This window comes from Schistocerca americana, chromosome 8 (assembly GCF_021461395.2).
Source record: "Schistocerca americana isolate TAMUIC-IGC-003095 chromosome 8, iqSchAmer2.1, whole genome shotgun sequence".
NCBI lineage: Eukaryota > Metazoa > Arthropoda > Insecta > Orthoptera > Acrididae > Schistocerca > Schistocerca americana.
The window spans coordinates 110,610,945-110,632,900 of NC_060126.1; positions in this window are offsets into that span (position 1 = coordinate 110,610,945).

Below are 21,956 nucleotides of genomic sequence, written 5' to 3' on the forward strand. Positions count from 1 at the left end.
CATTTCAGGGTAGAAGAAGGATTTGAATGAGATGCCGCAAAGAATACTGAAGACTAGATTTGTAGATCGGATGGCTTATGAGGGAAAAGAAATTTATCGCAAAACTTGAATTACACATGACACCGATTAATATGCCACATTTTATCAACAAATCGTCAATTTGGTAATGACTGAAGGGGGCATATATTGTAGAGACAGGCCAAGGATTCACTATAGTAAGCCGTCTGAAATGGGGGTAGTTTGTAATAGTTACACAAAGACGAAGAGACTTGTACAGAGCAGATTAGTGTGGGGAACCTGCACGAAACCCTTTGCACTGAAGAGCACAACTAAAACGTGTTCTAAAACAAATGATTCCCGAAGGGCTCATAAGCCAGACTTTATGCAAGGTGGTCCATTGATCGTGACCGGGCCTAATATCTCACGGAATAAGCGTCAAACCAAAAAACTACAAAGAACGAAACTTGTCTAGCTAGAAGGGGGAAACCACATGGCGCTATGGTTGGCCCTCTAGATGGCGCTGCCATAGGTCAAACGGATATTAACTGTGTGTTTTGAAATAGGAACCCCCATTTTATTACATATTCGTGTAGTATGTAAAGAAATATGAATGTTTTAGTTGGACCCCTTTTTCGCTTTGTGATAGATGGCGCTGTAATAGTGACAAACATATGGCTCACAATCTTAGACGAACAATTGGTAACAGGTAGGTTTTTTAAATTAAAATACAGAACGTAGGTACGTTTGAACATTTTGTTTCGGTTGTTCAAATGTGATACATGTACCTTTGTGAAGTTATCATTTCTGAGAACGCATGCTGTTACAGCGTGATTACCTGTAAATACCACGTAAATGCAATAAATGCTCAAAATGATGTCCGTCAATCTCAATGCATTTGGCAATAAGTGTAACTACATGCCTCTCAACAGCGAGTAGTTCGCCTTCCGTAATGTTCGCACATGCATTGACAATACGCTGACGCCTGTTGTCAGGCGTTCTCGATGGATCACAATGGCAAATATTCTTTAACTTTCCCCACAGAAAGAAATCCGGGGACGTCAGATCCGGTGAACGTGCGACCATGATATGGTGCTTCGATAACGAATCCACCTGTCATGAAATATGCTATTCAATACCGATTCAACCGCACGCGAACTATGTGCGGGACTTCCATCATGCTGGAACTACATCGCCATTCTGTCATGCAGTGAAACATCTTGTAGAAGCATCGGTAGAACATTACGTACGAAATCAGCATACATTGCACCATTTAGATTGCCATCGATAAAATGTGGGCCAATTATCCATCCTCCCATAATGCCGCACCATACATTAACCCGCCAAGGTCACTGATGTTCCACTTGTCGCAGCCATCGTGGATTTTCCGTTGCCCAATAGTGCATATTATGCCGGTTTACGTTACCGCTGTTGGTGAATGACACTTCGTCGCTAAATAGAACGCGTGCAAAAAATCTGTCATCGTCCAGTAATTTCTCTTGTTCCCAGTGGCAGAACTGTACACGACGTTCAAAGTCGTCGCCATGCAATTCCTGGTGCAATCGACGTTGATGTAGCACTCTCAACACCGACGTTTTTGAGATTCCCGATTCTCGCGCAATTTGTCTGCTACAGATGTGCGGATTAGCCACGACATCAGCTAAAACACCAACTTGGGCATCATCATTTGTTGCAGGTCGTGGCTGACGCTTCACACGTGGCTGAACACTTCCTGTTTCCTTAAATAACGTAACCATCCATAGTCCAGGATACCGAGCAGCATACATAGCACACGCCCGTTGGGCATTTTGATCACAATAGCCATACATCAACACGATATCGACCTTTTCCGCAATTGTTAAACGGTCAATTTTAACACGGGTAATGTATCACGAAGCAAATACCGTCCGCACTAACGGAATGTTACGTGATACGACGTACATATTCCTTTTTAACTTTACAGCGCCATCAATCACAAAGCGAAAAAAGTGGTCCAACTAAAACATTCATACATCTTTACGCACTACACGAATATGTAATAAAAATGGGGGTTCCTATTTAAAAAAAACCTAGTTGATATCTGTTTGACCTATGGCAGCGCCATCTAGCGTGCCAACTATAGCGCCATTTCGTTTCCCCCTTCACGCTAGACGAGTTTAGTTCTTTGTAGTTTTATCGCTTGATGCTTATTTCGTGAGATATTTGGGCCGGTCACTATCAATGGACCACCCTGTATATACTTCGCTTGTGGGGTCTGTGTAATGTATTTGCATTCTATATCATGTTAACACAATTTTTTTAGTTCAGATGTGTCTGGACTACGAGTGTAGAGGGTTTGAAAGGAGTAGCTTGTATATAGAAACTCACATCTACACTTTCACTTGAATGTGCTTTGCGAATATAGTGAGAAATGAGCTCAAGTGAATTATAACTTTGCTATGTCTTTTGGACTTGGCTAAGTTAGAGATCACGAGAAGAGTTCGTACATTGTTCGCCATGTGCCATGATGAAGCACCTCCTACGAAGCCACGAAACCCTCCTAACTCTTAATCTTATCAGGATACAAAAATTAGCTACGCTGCTCCCTTATTATGTTTCAGTTTGTTTCCTTGGGCAGTCGCTATTATTACAGGAAACGTTCGGTACAGATTCTCCAATAAACACAATCAAAATTCCTCATATTCCGTGCACAATGTCTGCCATAACTGTCTCAAGCAATAATGTCTTATTGCGAACAGTTCCATAACTATGTTTATTGTTTCCAGAATGAGATTTTCTCTCTGCAGCGGAGTGTGCGCTGATATGAAACTTCCTGATAGATTAAAACTGTGTGCTGGACCGAGACCCGAAGTTGGGACCTTTGTCTTTTGCTGGAAGTGCTCTACCATCTGAACTACCCAAGCACGACTCACGCCCCGTCCCCACAGCATTACTTCTGCCAGTATCTCGTCTCCTACCTTCCAAACCTTACAGAAGCTCTCCTGCGAACCTTGCAGAACTAAAACTCCTGAAAGAAAGGATATTGCGGAGACATGGCTTAGCCACAGCCTGGGGGATGTTTCCAGAAAGAGATTTTCACTCTGCAGCGGAGTGTGCGCCGATATGAAACTTCTTGGCAGATTAAAACTGTGTGCGGGACCGAGACTCGAACTCGGGACCTTTGCCTTTCGCTGGCAAGTGCTCTACCATCTGAGCTACCAAAGAACGACTCACGCCCCGTCCCCACAGCTTTACTTCTGCCAGTACCTCGTCTACTACCTTCTGTAAGGTTCGCAGAATAGCTTCTGTAAAGTTTGGGAAGTAGGAGACGAGATACTGGCAGAAGTAAAGTTGTGAGGACGGGGCGTGAGTTGTGCGTGGGTAGCTCAGATGGTAGAGCACTTGTCGGCGAAAGGCAAAGGTCCCGAGTTTGAGTCTCGGTCCGGCACACAGTTTTAATCTGCTAGGAAGTTTCAAGTTTATTGTTGCTTCTTCGTATAACTTATCTCATGACTTCTGCAAATTCACGTTCGAATTTTATGTTGACAATAAAATTATTAAGATTTTTGATGATATAAGGGTAATTTTGTAATGTTTAGAAAATTACAACCGTCGTGAAAAGGATGCATCTCATGGCGTAACGCAAACATTTAATGAAAATGAATAAACGGTAGAACCTCAGTTGCAATGAAGTCACCGCGGATTATGACGGTTCCCTGGACCTTACAACAGGTGGCACATGGTAGGGTGTGTGATCGCTATGGACAGCAGTGCATGTTCTGCTACGTGCTGCAATGCTGGGCGCAAGGCTGATAAGAAATTCTTGTGGTGGGGCGCTCCATTCCTCTACCAGTGCACTTGACAACAGGTGGATAGCCCACCCTCCACCGCATCCCACACGGGCTCGATGACATTTAACACGGAGTATGGACAGAGCAGTCAATTTACCGTTTAGCCTCTTGGTCGAAGAGCACTCACAACCGTGCAATTCGATACGGTCTCGCGTTGCCATCCATGTAAATGATATCGGGGTCACAATGACGTGACCGGTGAGTTACCATGTTCAAAAATTTGACGATCATTTAACACCATAGCTTAGACATTACATGCGTTTTGTTGATTCATTTAGCTTTCAATTTTGTTCGACATCCCAACGTTGAACTTCTGTAATTAGTGTACGATTAATTCGATACTGTAATGAAGTGTAATATCTGTAATATGCACAATATGAGCAAACGATCTTTTGTCGTCCTCATATAATCTCCTTGGTTATCTTTAAAATTGAATAATTTCATTTAAATAATTTTGTTTAGAACTATCTATATGTGCAAATGATATGTTTTGTTTAAAATGATTGTTTGCTGTTATGTAAACTGCTGAGCTTCACTTAGGATTCTTAGTTATGTTATATGTAAAAGGTATTGTGGTTCCCCTCGGGAACGGAACTTAGTAGCGCGCGCAAATTGTGGTTGGCCTAGGTAGAAAAGGTGGAATCAAGAGTCAATCTGGAACGAGCTACTAAACTGTGAACAGCCCATGTAAAAGTTGTATATTGTGCTGGTTCCGAGAGAGGCTTTTCCTGACGTTTTCCAATGCCTCGGATGGATGGACAAAGAGCTGGAATTATTCTGAAATTGGTATCTATCATCGCTAATAAGAAATGACAGAGTCCAGCAATTCTACCTGCAAATCTACCTAACAACACGCAATCGCCACCACATTGCGCAATTACTGTAACGGAACACTATAGTAATGTACAGTGAAGGATCAGCTTGTTGGATGTGATAGTGTGCTCAAATATACGGTAATTTATAACTGAATTTATGTACCTACCCTTATTTTTTTCCTTATCATAACACCCCTCAGATTCCTCTCCGTTTGAACTAAAGTGATTACCGAGTGTCCTTACTGAAAGAACATTAAAGCCCAGTGTTTTACTAATTAATGTCTCTTGAACATAGTAAAATGAAAGTTAAAGTTAATGTGGCAAGAAAGTGAACTAAAGTAATTGATGCTTGCAGAAAATAATTTTCCCATTAAAACTGCTTATTAATATGTTGTTGCCAACTTCAAAATTATACGTTCTTAATACAGGCTTATAAAGTTTTGCTTAGTAAATGATCACATTGCTGCCTGATGTAAATCGCAAAAGGTGAGTCAGTATCTTATAAATATGTTAATTTTGTGTCTCACTGAAGTAAAATTTGAAAACTACAATTGTGTAAAGTTATATACCCATGCTTGCTAAGCACTTGTTTCTCTTGTGTATTGAAAGTGCATATTAACAGTGTAATAGGATCCACTGTTTATGTTTTGTACTCATGATAATTAACAATTAATAGAAAGACCACTATTTATGAAAACAATAACTTCTTTATTCAAAAGACAGTGAGAAGTGATTTGTTAGTGAAATACATTTAACTTTCATTCTAAATAGAAAAGTAATTAGCTGAGGGAAACTTAACCTATGACCAGTTCATAATTTTGCAGTAAACTACATTTACAATTTTTTGTCAGGTAGGAAAATGTTTGAAAGGTAATGCTGAACCTATGTCCAATTTATGATTCTACAGTGAGTATTAATACTAATGTTATAAAGACCATTCAGTTTGAATAAGCCCTGAAAGTAATAGTGTGTATTGTTATCTGTTATATTTATGTAAATAGTTTGTTCTGCTCTAGCTGTTAGTTCTAACCTTAACGTTAACATATGAAGGTGTCAGAGTTCATTGTACTCGCGTGTGGCAAACTATAGGTTGTGTTTGCCCGTTAAAGTTATTCATACTTATTTTCTTGAACAGTAATGTCAATCATTCTCTTGCGTAATTAGGCTGGCGACCGTTTTCCTTATTCTTTGAAGAGTGTAGATATGTAAAATATTGTTTGTTTCTGACTTTCACTTCCGATAATCCACTTCCGTTGGGCACAATACGATCAATATAACAAAATTGCTCTCAGAGGGTAACACTGCGCTGTTGCGTTATACCATAATTGCTTTAACATGATAGCTTTATTTCACGACCTGCCTTCAACTTTATGGTTATAGTGTTGTAGTAGCAGACAGGAGTGTTATAATCAGTAAGCCCATTCAGCATCGGACTCATCCACACCATAACACCTGGACTTCCGAAACGCTCATATTTCACGTTGTTCATTGGTGCATTTTGTGTTTCCGTCTCTCGCCACATGAGGGTACTTCGAGAATCACTACCCAGATTGTACCTTCTCTCATCCGAGAAGAGCACGCGACCCCACACCTCGTTGGTCCAATCTGTAGTCTCCTGGCTGCGTCGCAAAACGGTGCCGCCGATGTGTGCCTATCAACGGAGTACAACGTACAGATCGCCGTGCCATTGTCGAGGGTGAGATTCCGTGACTGGCAGTTCTGTTATAAGTGGTTTCTACTGCTCCCGCTGTTTCACATGATTCCATTCTTGTCTGTTGTTCAAAGTAGCGGTCACCTGCTCTGTAGCCGACCGTTGTCAACCACCTCATGTCATTCGGTGGTTCGAAACGCTCTTCATGTTCGTGAATTATGTTGTGAGCAATACCGATTTCCTGGACTACACCAGTCACACTTCTTCCTTCTCATTGTTCCCAGATGATTCGTCCCCTTGTCAGTCCATCCTGATGTTGGATTTGGGTCGTGATGTAACTAAAAACATCATAACAGTGCACCATAACTGCTCGTTGAGTGACGAATACTGTCTTTTCTCACTCCTTATATTGCATCGTGTTGCGGGACTCGCCCCATTTCGTGCTATAGTTACAATGACGTCATGCCATGTGACACCCAACTTCCTGAGCATGACTGTCGGACGTATGCTCCCTCATTTTCATTTATTCCGAGCGCGTAGCTAATATGTTATGTGACTTTATCTATCTCATCCTTAAGTTATGCAGAGTACTTTAAATGCAATATTCGAGTTTTCGTTAAAACTGCATTTGCGAACTCGTGGTCCGTCTAAAATACACTGGAATTGACGTTGCGACAATCCACTGTATATTTCAGTAACAGACTCACTTTTTTGTTGAACTAATTAAGAGAATACTTTATCTCCTATTAAATAGATGAAAGTACATACTACGAAACAGAGACTTTTTGTAATTTCAGTCAAAATTGTGATGAATAAATCGATGGTCTTCTCCTCCACACGAAGGTGTGCAGATTTCCCACTTCTACATCTACGTGCTTATTCTGCAAATCACGCTGAAGTGCCTGTCAGAAGATTCATCGAACCACCTTTACAATAATTCTCTATTATTCCACGCTCGAACAGCGCGCGGAGAAACGAACATATGTGTCTTTCCGTCCGAGCTCTGATTTCTCTTATTTTTTGTGATGATCATTTTTCCATATATAGGTCGGCACCAAAAAAATATTTTCGCATTCTGAGGAGAAAATTAATGATTAAAATTTCGTAAAAGATCACCCGCAACGAGAAGCGCCTTTGAGCGCCTTTGCTTTTATGACGTCCACCCGAAATCCTGTATCATGTCCGTTACACTCTCTCCCCTATTTCTCGATAGTAAAAGAAGTGCTGCTCTTCTCTGAACTTTTTTGATGAACTCCGTTAATCCTATATAGTAAAGAACCCGCACCGTCCAGCAGTACTCCAAAACAGGACAGACGAGCGAAGAGTAGTAGATCTGTTGCATCTTTTAACAATATTAATCACATTTCTACGAATATTTTTATACAGTTGTCGATATTCTTCAGATGAATGACACAAGTATTTCTGAAACTATTGAAACAGCATGTTTTGACGTTACTTGCTGTTGCACATAATTCTGACGATCGCAAGAGAATCACACATAGCGGGGAAGATACCAAATGACATTTGCCAAGGTTGAAGGTATACTATCTTCATTTCTAGCATAACTGGAGCTTTCCACCAATGACTATAACCCATGGTGACACGCGTTCGGCCATCCTTCCAGTCGCCAATTGCCTACACATGAAGAATAGGGCGTACTTACACACAGACTCTCAGATGTTTCTTTCGTACATCTCGAACCAGCCCAGAAGTGAGGAGAATCTGTTCACTGGTTGCAAGAGCAGTTGGTCGACTGAATCGTAAAATATGCAAGCGACCACCATGCATTTCTTTAAAGTAGCTATCACTAACTTCAGTACATTTTCCTGTCTACCCACTTAGTGGAAATGTGCTTCAGTGCGGTGATAACGAAAGCTAGAAAGAGAGATTATATGTGTGAAAGAGGCTACTTTGTAGGTTAAATTGACGAAGTTTAAAGCAGCTATTCCAATATGAACATTTTTTAATCATACCCACATGAACACTTAATGCCACATGCCCATTCTTTGTCCTCTTCCTCATTGTCATACTGTAGGTATTACAACTATTATTATTATTATTATTATTATTATTATTATTATACTTTCCTTTCTCAGATGTTATGTCTGGTTAAAAATGGAAAGTGATGCGAACCTTGATCAAGCGTGACTTCCTTTTAACTGTACGGTATATGTTACATTGCATTTAGGAACTTTCGGGTAATTGAACATGTATCAATAATTACACATTTCTGTAGTTGTATATATAAGTTTGGATGTAGCTGTATTGCGTTGATTTACTGGTGGATATCGTGTGGTATGACTCCTGTAGTTGATAGTATAATTGGTATAACGTCAACTTTATCCTGATGCCACATGTCCTTGACTTCCTCAGCCTGTTTGATGTATTTTTCAATTTTTTCTCCTGTTTTCTTCTGTATATTTGTTGTATTGGGTATGGAACTTTCATATTTCGGTTAGTTGTGTTAATTTCTTCTTTTTATTGGTGAGTATGATGTCATGTTTGTTATGTGGTGTTGTTTTATCTGTTATAATGTTTCTCTTCCAGTATAATTTGTATTCATCATTCTCCAGTACATTTTGCGGTGCATACTTGTATGTGAGAACGTGTTGTTTTATTAGTTTATGTTGTATGGCAAGTTGTTGATGTATTATTTTTGCTACATTGTCATGTCTTCTGGGGTATTCTGTATTTGCTAGTATTGTACATCCGCTTGTGATGAGATCTACTGTTTCTATTTGTTATTTGCAAAGTCTGCATTTATCTGTTGTTGAATTGGGATCTTTACTAATATGCTTGCTGTAATATCTGGTGTTTATTGTTTGATACTGTATTGCAATCATGAGTCCTTCCGTCTCACTGTATATATTGCCTTTCTTGCCATGTGTGGCTGTGTGGCTGTGTTAGATGATACGGGTGCTTGCCATGTAGTGTTTTCTTTTTCCAATTTACTTTCTTCGTATCTGTTGATGTTATGTGATCTAAAGGATTGTAGAAGTGATTATGATATTGCAGTGGTGTAGCCGGTGTATTTATATGAGTTTCTGCTCGTTCTAGAAAGAATTTTCTTAAATTGTCTACCTGTCCATAATGTAGGTTTTTTATGTCGATAAATCCCCTTCCTCCTTCCTTTCTGCTTAATGTGAATCTTTCTGTTACTGAATGTATGTGATGTATTCTATATTTGTGGCATTGTGATCGTGTAAGTGTATTGAGTGCTTCTAGGTCTGTGTTACTCCATTTCACTACCCCAAATAAGTAGGTCAATATTGGTATAGCATAAGTATTTATAGGTTTTGCCTTGTTTCTTGCTGTAAGTTCTGTTTTCAGTATTTTTGTTAGTCTTTGTCTATATTTTTTTTTAGTTCTTCTTTAATATTTGTATTATCTATTCCTATGTTTTGTCTGTATCCTAGATATTTATAGGCATCTGTTTTTTCCATCGCTTCTATGCAGTCGCTGTTGTTAACCAATATGTAATCTTCTTGTTTAGTGTGTTTTCCCTTGACTATGCTATTTTTCTTACATTTGTCTGTTCCAAAAGCCATATTTATATCATTGCTGAATACTTCTGTTATATTTTGTAATTGGTTGAGTTGTAGATTTGTTGGTGCCAGTGGTTTAGGATCATGCATGTACAGCAAATGTGTGATTTTGTATTGGTATGTTCCAGTAATATTGTATCCATAATTTGTATTATTTAGCATGTTGGATAGTGGGTTCAGAGCAAGGCAGAACCAGAAAGGACTTAATGAGTCTCCTTGGTATATTCCACACTTAATCTGTATTGGCTGTGATATGATATTCTTTGAATTTGTTTGGATATTAAGTGTGGTTTTCCAATTTTTCATTACTATGTTTAGGAACGGTATCAATTTAGGATCTACCTTGTATATTTCCAATATCAGTAAGAACCATGAGTGGGGTACACTATCAAAAGCTTTTTGGTAATCAATGTATGCGTAGTGTAGCGACCTTTGTTTAGTTTTAGCTTGATATGTCACCTCTGCATCTATTATCAGTTGCTCTTTACATCCTCATGCTCCTTTGCAACAGCCTCTTTGCTCTTCATTTATAATTTTGTTCTGTGTTGTATGTGTCATTAATTTCTGTGTAATGACTGAAGTTAATATTTTGTATATTGTTGGTAGGCATGTTATGGGGCGATATTTAGCTGGGTTTGCTGTGTCTGCTTGATCTTTAGGTTTCAGATAAGTTATTCCATGTGTAAGTATATCAGGAAATGTGTATGAGTCTGAAATGTAACTGATAAATAATTTAGCTAGATGTGACTGTGTTGAGGTGAACTTCTTTAGCCAGAAATTTGCTATTTTATCTTTTCCAGGGGCATTCCAATTGTGAGTAGAATTAATTGCTTGGGTGACTTCATGTTGTAAAATTATCACTTCAGGCATTTGTGGTATCATCTTGTATGTGTCGGTTTCTGCTTGTACTCATCATGCATGCCTGTTATGCTGTACTGGGTTTGACCATATGTTGCTCCAGAAGTGTTCCATGTCTGTTACGTTTGGTGGATTGTCTATTTTAATGTGTGTGTTATCTATTTTCTTTCTATTTTCACTTTTTTTGTATCTTCTAAGTCATTTGGCCAATGCTTGTAATTTCTGTTTCTTTTCATCTAATTGCTCTATCGCTTCTTGTTGTGAGATTTTACCTAACCTTTTTCGCTTTTTGTCTGACATTTCATTTCTTATAATTTGTGTTAGCTGTCCGATGTCTTTTCTCAGTTTTTTCTATTCTGATCTGTAGCCAGTGTTGCCATGCTGGTTTTGTGGGTTTCTTCTGCGTTTTGGTTGGTTCTGATCTCTGCCTAGTGTGTATATTTAGTGTAGTGAGTGCTCCTATATAAACCAGTAGTTGTAACTCTTCCATGGTTGTATTTTCATTTATTTTGTTGTGCATGATTATGTTGATAGTTGTTATTGTTGTTTCGACCTATGGGTTATTTGGTGGTCTATACAAGAATGGTCTAATGTCTGTATCTGTGTCTTTGCATTCTATATAAGTCAGCTGAAATTTTTCTTTTATATCTAACATGTCCTACCCCCATCAACCATAGACCTTGCCACTGGTGGGGAGGCTTGCGTGCCTCAGCGATACAGATGGCCGTACCGTAGGTCCAACCACAGCGGAGGGGTATCTGTTGAGAGACCAGACAAACGTGTGGTTTCTGAAGAGGGGCAGCAGCCTTTTCAGTAGCTGCAGGGGCAACAGTCTGGATGATTGACTGATCTGGCCTTGTAACACTAACCAAAACGACCTTGCTGTGCTGGTACTGCGAACGGCTGAAAGCAAGGAGAAACTACAGCCGTTATTTTTCCCGAGGGCATGCAGCTTTACCGTATGGTTAAATGATGATGGCGTCCTCTTGGGTAAAATATTCCAGAGGTAAAATAGTCCCCCATTCGGATCTCCGGGCGGGGACTACTCAAGAGGACGTCGTTATCAGGAGAAAGAAAACTGGCGTTCTACGGATCGGAGCATGGAATGTCAGATCTCTTAATGGGGTAGATAGGTTAGAAAATTTAAAAAGGGAAATGGATAGGTTGAAGTCAGATATAGTGGGAATTAGTGAAGGTCGGTGGCAGGAGGAACAAGACTTTAGGTCAGGTGAATGCAGGGTTATAAATTCAAAATCAAATAGGGGTAACGCAGGAGTAGGTTTAATAATGAATAAAAAAAATTGGAGTGCGGGTAAGCTACTACCAACAGCAAAGTGAACGCAATATTGTGGCCAAGATAGACACGAAGCCCATGCCTACTACAGTAGTACAAGTTTATATGCCAACTAGCTCTGTAGATGATGAAGAAATTGATGAAATGTATAATGAGATAGAAGAAATTATTCAGGTAGTGAAGGGAGACGAAAATTTAATAGCCATGGGTGACTGGAATTCGCGAGTATGAAATGGGAGAGAATGAAACATAGTGGGTGAATATGGATTGGGGGACGGAAATGAAAGAGGAATGGTAGAATTTTGCACAGAGCATAATTTAATCATAGCTAACGGTTCAAGAATCATAAAAGAAGGTTGTATACATGGAAGAATCCTGGAGTTACTAGAAGGTTTCAGATAGATTATACAATGGTAAGACAGAGATTTAGGAACCAGGTTTTAAATTGTAAGACATTTCCAGCGGTAGATGTGGACTCTGACAACAATCTATTGGATATGAACTGTAGATTAAAACTGAAGAAACTGCAAAAGGGTGGGAATTTAAGGAAATGGGACCTGGATTAACTGACTAAACCAGAGGTTGTACAGAGTTTCAGGGAGAGCTTAAGGGAACAATTGACAGGAATGGGGGAAAGAAATATAGTAGAAGAAGAATGGGTAGCTCTGAGGGATGAAATAGTGAAGGCAGCAGAGGATCAAGTAGGTAAAAAGACGAGGGCTAGTAGAAATCCTTGGGTAACAGAAGAAATATTGAATTTAATTGATGAAAGGAGAAAATATAAAAAAATCAGTAAATGAAACAGGCAAAAAGGAATACAAACGTCTCAAAAATGAGATCGACAGGAAGTGCAAAAGGCTAAGCAGGGATGGCTAGAGGACAAATGTAAGGATGTGGAGGCTTATTTCACTAGGGGTAAGATAGATACTGCCTACAGAAAAATTAGAGAGACCTCTGGAGAAAAGAGAGCCACTTGTATGAATATCAAGAGCCCAGATGGAAACCCAGTTCTAAGCAAAGACGGGATAACAGAAAGGTGGAAGGAGTATATAGAGGGTCTATACAAGGGCGATGTACCTGAGGACAATATTATGGAAATGGAAGAGGATGTAGATGAAGGTGAAACGGGAGATACGATACTGCGTGAAGAGTTTGCCAGAGCACTGAAAGGCCTGAGTCGAAACAAGGCCCCGGGAGTAGACAGCATTCCATTAGAACTACTGACAGCCTTGGGAGAGCCAGTCCTGACAAAACTCTACCATCTGGTGAGCAAGATGTACGACACAGGCGAAATACCCTCAGACTTCAAGAAGAATATAATAATTCCAATCCCAAAGAAAGCAGGTGTTGACAGATGTGAAACTTACCGAACTATCAGTTTAATAAGTCACAGCTGCAAAATACTAACGCGAATTATTTACAGACGAATGGAAAAACTAGTAGAAGCCGACCTCAGGGAAGATCAGTTTGGATTCCGCAGAAATGTTGCAACACGTGAAGCAATACTGTCTCTACGACTTATCTTAGAAAATAGATTAAGGAAAGGCAAACCAACATTTCTAGCATTTGTAGACTTAGAGAAAGCTTTTGACAATGCTGACTGGGATACTCTCTTTCAAATTCTAAAGGTGGCAGGGGTAAAATACATGGAGCGAAAGGCTATTTACAATTTGTACAGAAACCAGATGGCAGTTATAAGAGTCGAGGGACATGAAAGGGAAGCATCGGTTGGGAAGGGAGTGAGACAGGGGTGTAGCCTGTCCCCGATGTTATTCAATCTGTATATTTAGCAAGCAGTAAAGGAAACAAAAGAAAAATTAGGAGTAGGAATTAAAGTCCACAGAGAAGAAATAAAAACGTTGAGGTTCGCCGATGACATTGTAATTCTCGCAGAGACAGCGAAGGACTTGGAAGAACAGTTGAACGTAATGGACAGTGCCTTGAAAGGAGGATATAAGAAGAACATCAACAGAAGCAAAACGAGGATAATGGAATGTAGTCGAATTAAGTTGGGTAATGCTGAGGGAATTAGATTAGGAAATGAGACACTTAAAGTAGTAAAGGAGTTTTGCTATTTGGGGAGCAAAATAACTGACGATGGTCGAAGTAGAGAGGATATAAAATGTAGACTGGCAATGGCGAGGAAAGTGTTTCTGAAGACGAGAAATTTGTTAACATCGAGTATTGATTTAAGTGTCAGGAAGTCGTTTCTGAAAGTATTTGTATGGAGTGTAGCCATGTATGGAAGTGAAACATGGACGATAAATAGTTTGGACAAGAAGAGAATAGAATCTTTCGAAATGTGGTGCTACAGAAGAATGCTGAAGGTTAGATGGGTAGATCACATAACTAATGAGGAGGTATTGAATAGAATTGGGGAGAAGAGGAGTTTGTGGCACAACTTGACTAGAAGAAGGGACCGGTTGGTAGGACATGTTCTGAGGCATCTAGTGATCACAAATTTAGCATTGGAGGGCAGCGTGGAGGGAAAAAATCGTAGAGGGAGACCAAGAGATGAATACACTAAGCAGATTCAGAAGGATGTAGGTTGCAGTAAGTACGGGGAGATGAAGAAGCTTGCATAGGATAGAGTAGCATGGAGAACTGCATCAAACCAGTCTCAGGACTGAAGACAACAACAACAACATCTAACATGTGTGTCACTTCGTGTTCTATTTGTGCTTGTTCTGGTGGCTGTCTCAAGATTTCGTTTTCCTCTGATTTTTTAATTGATGCGTGTTGTACTTTGTTTTTTTTCTCTGGGATGTTTGAGTCCATTACTGTATTTTCTTCTCCTTCGGATTGCGCATTATTTTGTTCCAGTATTTGTTGTACTTGTTGTTTGATGTTTTCTAATTCTGACTGGGGTATCCTGTTATTTATGATGATTACACGGATCTGATTACCTGGTCGTTGTTCTGTTAAAAATTTTAGTTCTGGGTATCTGGTAATAAATGTTGTGTATATTTGTGATCTGTATCCAGTTGTGTTGGTTCATACGTTTGTTGCTTGGTAATAACAGAACATGAGGTGTCGGTTAACTTCATCTGACCATCTCATCCTCTGTCTTTGTTTTCCTTCTAGAGTGGTTGCAGGAATCATATCCTGCAAAACACCTCTATTTGTATTTATATCATTTGCCGTGTGACTAGCAGTGTCGTTACCATTGTGGACGGGCATAAGGTTCAAGCGTCGTCCCCGACCAGGACAACGCTTGTCCGAGGCTTCATTAGTTCTGTCCTGAACCAACTATTCACACTAAAAGGGGGGTTAGCCCTATTAGTGGTTTGTTATTTTCGTCGCCTTTTACGACTGGCAGAACATACCGGAGGCCTATTCTTTTCCCGGGTCTCCACGGGTTTTATTATTATTATTAAAATTTCAGTATTCTCTTAATGTATTTTAGATTTCGTTCCTTCAAATATCAATGTGTATTTTGTATTTTTACGTGCTTTATGTTGTTTCAAATCTATTGTAATTACAGCTTATTCACATATTATTACTTATTCCAGAAAGTTATTTTTATTAATAAAAGTTAATTACAATCATTTTCCTACATACCGAGCTCAATTCAACATTCCTTGCTACATTTCAGAGATAAATTTTCACATTTAATGGTAATCTCTTAAAAAAATATCAAACTTCATGAGAATATCATCTGTATCATATGTAAACAGCCTGGTTATATTTTCATATATATTTAATTTACAGGCGAGTTTCCTCAGGTGGTATGTTATTTGCTTTGTTACCATTTTCACTCGAGAGAAGAGAGCATCTTCAGATTTGCCTGCACACTTGCATTATCTTATGGATAAGCAGCGTTACGGAGACCTCACAGATAGGCTTTAGCCACCGAACTGTGACGACATGCTGAAAGGTAGTGCCTCCGAAATCTTATGAGGCGACTCTATAAGCATTTTAAATACAACTAACGTTGTTAACACAACAACAACACCCTTATTATTCACGTTAACAAATTTGCAGCTCTCTGCCGCTAGGGGACTTTGAATTGTAGCTTGCAACATGGCAGTGTGAAACATAACTATATCGATAAGTGCTGTAATCAGTTTTCGAATTACGTGAGTTCGCCACCTCTCCTTCAGCATGACAATACCAGCCACACAGGAACGCCGCGATATCTGCAAGAATCCGACACTTTGGGATCCCTGACATCGATCATGCTTCATGAAATCCCGACTGGGCCCCATACTATTTTCGTATGTTCCCAAAAGTTGAAGTACACCTTCGAGGACTTCAATTTGTTAATGATGAAGCGATGTAAGCAAAGGTAAAGTAGTGGCTCCGACGACAAAGTCAAAAGTTCTAGTGACAGTATCAATAAATTGGTGAAAAATAATAATAATCATCATCATCATCATTTAATAATGATTATGCCTTTCAGCGTTCAGTCCCATTTATAAAATTCCTCCATGCTCCCCTATTCAGTGCTAACATTGGTGCCCGTTCTGATGTTAAGCCTATTACTTCAAAATCATTCTTAACCGAATCCAGGTACCTTCTCCTTGGTCTGCCGCGACTCCTCCTACCCTCTACTGCTGAACCCATGAGTCTCTTGGGTAACCTTGCTTCTCCCATGCGTGTAACATGACCCCACCATCTAAGCCTGTTCGCCCTGAATGCTGCATCTATAGAGTTCATTCTCAGTTTTTCTTTGATTTCCTCATTGTGGACACCCTCCTGCCATTGTTCCCATCTACTAGTACCTGCAACCATCCTAGCTACTTTCATATCCGTAACCTCAACGTTATTGATAAAGTAACCTGAATCCACCTAGCTTTTGCTCCCATACAGCAAAGTTGGTCGAAAGATTGAACGGTGCACAGATAACTTAGTCTTGGTACTGACTTCCTTCTTGCAGAAGAGAGTAGATCGTAGCTGAGCGCTCACTGCATTAGCTTTGCTCCACCTCGCTTCCAGTTCTTTCACTATGTTGCCATCCTGTGAGAATATGCATCCTAAGTACTTGAAACCGTCCACCTAACTTTGTTCCTCCTATTAGGCACTCCATCCGTTTATATCTCTTTCCCACTGACATTACTTTCGTTTTGGAGATGCTAATCTTCATATCATAGTCCTTACATTTCTGATCTAGCTGCGAAATATTACTTTGCAAACTTTCAATCGAATCTGCCATATGCGAGACTGCTTATTTTGTGTTCGCATATCTTAATCTCACCCAGCCAGCCTATTGTTTTCAACATATGATCCATAAATAATATGAACAACAGTCGAGAAACCCCTGAAACTACTCTGAACCATGAACTCAATTTACCGTCAACTCTAACTGCTGCCTGACTATCTATGTAAAGACCTTTTATTGCATGCAGAAGTTTGCCTCCTATTCCATAATCTCGTAGAACAGACAATAACTTCCTCCTAGGAACCAGGTCATGCGCCTTTTCTAGATCTATAAAGCATACATACAATTCCCTGTTCCACTCATAACACTTTCCATTATTTGCCGTAAGCTAAAGATCTGGTCCTGAAAACCTCTAAGAGGCCTAAACCCACACTGATTTTCATCCAATTGGTCCTCAACTAATACTCGCACTTTCGAAAAATCAATAAATCTAAAATAAACAAATAAAATATGTAAGTTAAAATGGGAGACATTGCGTTTCAGCACGTACTCATAAATTCGTCACAAAGCATATCGACTCAGGTGCAAACTAATAGCTATCACACAGGAATGTGTACATCCTTATGCTGTCTGCAGATCAATGACTCATCTGAATAGACGACATGGTGCTACCCGTTTGACCACTGTATCACAGGCCCAACATTGTCGATCTTCCGCTCTCCGCTGCTACCCCAAGGGAACACGCAACAACGTTCGCCGTGCTGACAATCCTTGGTGTTCCAGATCACGTTGCACTGCCAATGGAGATACTTGTATTTCTGCAAGGAAGCCAGATAGCTGGCTGGTGACATGCCTGTACGATCCTCCGTCTTTGATTGAACAATACGTCTGGTCTTTCTGACGCTGATTGCGTGGAGCCCTCCTGAACTAATAGATGGCATATTCGTATGGCTTTAGTGGGATCCACGCCAACGCCAGCAGCAATCTCACTGCACGATAAACGAGTCTTAGTGGGCCATGATCCTTCCACTATGGAACAGCGATGCATGCTGACATGTTTCGTGTGATACTAATTGTGGTATCGTCCATGGATTGCTGTGCCACACCAAAGTCGGCACAGTGAATCGATCTACCACAGAGAGTAAGTGAGGGCTCCCTGGAATCCACATCAATCAGTGGGTGGCACTGGTAAAAACCACCCTTCTCCCTCAGCACAGCAGTGCCCTCACACTCAAGACAATATACAGTAGTGTCAGGCATGCAAGAGCACAACCTAAATTTGTGACCAAATGTGTAGGAGTCGACATCGTGCGTAGTGTGTGGGCAACGAGTCGTTAAAGTTTCTTATGAACTTATACCGTAGTAAAGCTTGAACTTTGTAACTCAGGAGAACAGTTTGTTAATTAGTGCATCAAGTGATGATCTGCTGCCCAACGACAGTTGTAATTTATGAAGTACTCCTGTGCCAAGAAGTGTTTCAAAGTTAACTAAATATCTTATTCGTTTGTGTAATAATGTGAACTAATATTTCATGTGTTGTGCTGAACTTTCTCTCAGAGCAATCAAAGAAACCTAATTATGTCTGGCCGAAAATAGTTTCGTCTGGTGACAACACTTATTTCCACCAGCCTGATAGAAAAAGGTCATTACGGAACAAAAACATGACGGAAATAGTAGAAAAGTCCGGCAGCCACTTTCTTGCATATCCCACCTTCCGCTAGTAACTCAAAATTGCAATTATTTCTCTGCAGAGATAAAGAATGAGCAATTTTCAGCCTCTGCTCAAGTCGGTAAATTTCCGCTTCTAGTTACACTTCTGTGGAGAGAGAAAATGATGGGAATAGCTAGGCCGTCTCCCCCGCTTGCGTAGTTGACAACAGGATGTGCTTTGTAGTCCTACGAAAGCTACCCAGTCGCTACACATTTCAGTCTTTGGAGGAACTCGTAATGTTAGTCAATGCTCTTTACATGGGAGAGGCCACTGATTGTCCAAAAGTTTTGTGTGTTGGTAATATCTTTATTTTCCATGGTCTAATGTTTATACACCAGTGTGTCTTGTGAATGCCGACCAATTGTTATTATAGTATAACGGGTCGAAAACTGCTTTGTTAGTACTAAATGTTTCTGGAACAAATGGCATTTTGTCTGCTTTTCAACTTCAGTTATGAAATTGTTTTACCATGATGTGATGGAAGAATCGATTTAACGACCCTAGTACCACTGCGATCAGTATGAACCCATAAGCTCATTACAAATAAATATCTCCCTTACTTCAAAACCACTGTTTTCAACATACATGATTTTCTTACTCTCAGTCAATTGTACCCAATGATGGTTTGTTCAGTTTTATACTTACAACACATTAAAATTTATTCATGTATTTTTGTACTGAGTACCACTTGGGTCAATGAACCCCAATCTAAATATCTTTTCCTTTCCTTGATAGTAATATTTATGAAAACAGGATCATTCCTATTACACTGAACAACTGTAACGTATGTTTTCATGTAAATTTATTAAAATACTGCCTACATATCCGCTGCAAATTACTTGTGGTCTACATGACCTCAGTGGTAGCTAGTGAGACAAAAAACTGGTAGTATGAGTCTTCATATGTTCTTATGTTTGGTGACGTTAATCGCTTCGAGAACTCAGACTCCTTATGATATTACTTCATGTTCTCAGAACAAAGACTCTCATCTAGTTTTTACATTAGTCCTATTATTCAACTATCTCAGAAACGTATCGACGTTTGTTGCGCACTGAAACTATCGTACGAAACAGCAATGGAATAACTTCCACACTTCCACCTTCTAAAAACGTGTACATTCTTACGCTTGCACAAAGTCGTTATCTTCGTCAGTGCCACACTTCTTCGTAATCTCTTTGTCGGTCACATATCTTTAAGTTAATCACTTAAAACCAACTTAACGGCGAAACTTTACACTTTCAAACTGGCACTATCAGGCACAGGTTGACTCATTTCCAGAGATAAACGATTACACGGCGGTCTCAAACAGTCATTACCAACATTATGGTGCGTGATTCACATCTGCCAAACCTGCGAAAGTACATAACGAAGGTACTTGTCATTCGACAAAATACGTAACAGCTATTCCAAATGTTCTTTCATCCATACTCAACTCACTTCCATACATTTATTAAGCGGAACTTCATTCCGAACTTCTTACATGTATCCACAGGATAAAATTAAAACCATATGGTCACTTGTGAAGGAAGTGTCTCATCAGCAGCACAAGATCGACGATATAAGGTCAGTTCGTGGTAAAAATATTTCCGTTACTGATAAATCTGATGTACGCACAGTATTTAACAATCATTTTCTGAGCATTGCTGGTGCATTAAATAAAAATTTAGTTTCTACAGGGAATCGTACAACTCTCTTGGAAAATATCTTTCCGAGACTGATGTCTAAAATACTCCTCTGTGATACTGACAATGGGGAGATTCAGTCGATAGTTAAATCACTGAACACTGAAGACTCTCATGGATATTAAAGTACTGTGCTGCACATGTTAGCCCTGTACTTAGCCCTATTTGTAATTTTTCCGTTAGGAATAGTCAGTTTCCTGAACGCTTAAAGTACTCAGTAGTAAAGCAGCATTATAAAAAGGGAGAAAGGGATAATGTAGACAACAACAGACGTATTTCTGTGCCATCAGTGTTACCTAAAATTATTGAAAAGGCTGTATATGTAAAGATAATTCATCATTTTAGATCACATAATTTGCTATCAAATGTACAGTTCGACTTTAGAAGTTTAACAACTGAAAATGCTATATTCTCTTTTGTCTGTGAGGTACTGGATAGGTTAAACCAAATGTTCCGATTGCTAGGCGTATTTTTTTTTATTTAACTAAGGCGTTTGATTGTGTCGATCACAAAATTTTGCTCCAGAAGCTGGACCATTACGAAATACTGGGAGTAGCTCACAATTGGTTCACCTCTTACTTTTACAGAAGACAGCAAAAGGTCATTATCCACAGTGTTGAGAATGGCTGTGATGTACGGTCAAATGGGGGGGTGCCCCAGGGATCAGTGTTGCGGCCACTCCCGTTCCTTATTTATGTAAATGATATGCCCTCTGGTATTACGGGTAACTCTAAAATATTTCTGTTTGCTGATGACACTAGCTTGGTAGTAAAGGATGATGTGTGCAACATTGGCTCGGTTTCAAACAGTGCAGCTCATGACAAAAGTTCATGGCTTTTGGAAAATAAGCTAACACTAAATCACACTAAGACTCAGTTTTTACAGTTCAACAAAACTGGCGTTTTAATTTCACAGAATCTGCATATGATTAGTGAAACCGAACAGTTCAATTTTCTAAGTAAACTGTCGTTGAAAGCCCACGTTTAGGGTCTTGTCAAAGACTTAATGCTGCCATTTTTACTATTCGAACGGTATCTGAAGTAAGCGATCGTTCGACACGAAAATTAGTCTACTTTGCTTATTTTCATTCGCTTATGTCGTATGGTATTATATTTTGGGGTTACCCTTCCCATTCTAAAAGGATAATTTTGGGTCAGAAACGGACGCTTCTGGCAATAAGTGCTGTTAAGTTCGCGAACCTCTTGTCAGCCCATCTTCACTACTCTGGGTATTTTGAAATTGGCCTCTCAATATATATTCTTTCCTGTCGTTTATTGTTAACAATATTACTCAGTTAACACTCGGTCGAACTTCCTTAACTGTTATGCAGAAAGGTGTGCACTATGCTGCTATCCATTTTCAATAAGCTACCAAAAAATTCAAAAATCTCTGCTGTAATCCACGCTCTTTCAAATCGAAACATAAGAGTTTCCTCATGGGTCACTCTTTCTATTCTGTTGAGGATTTTCTTG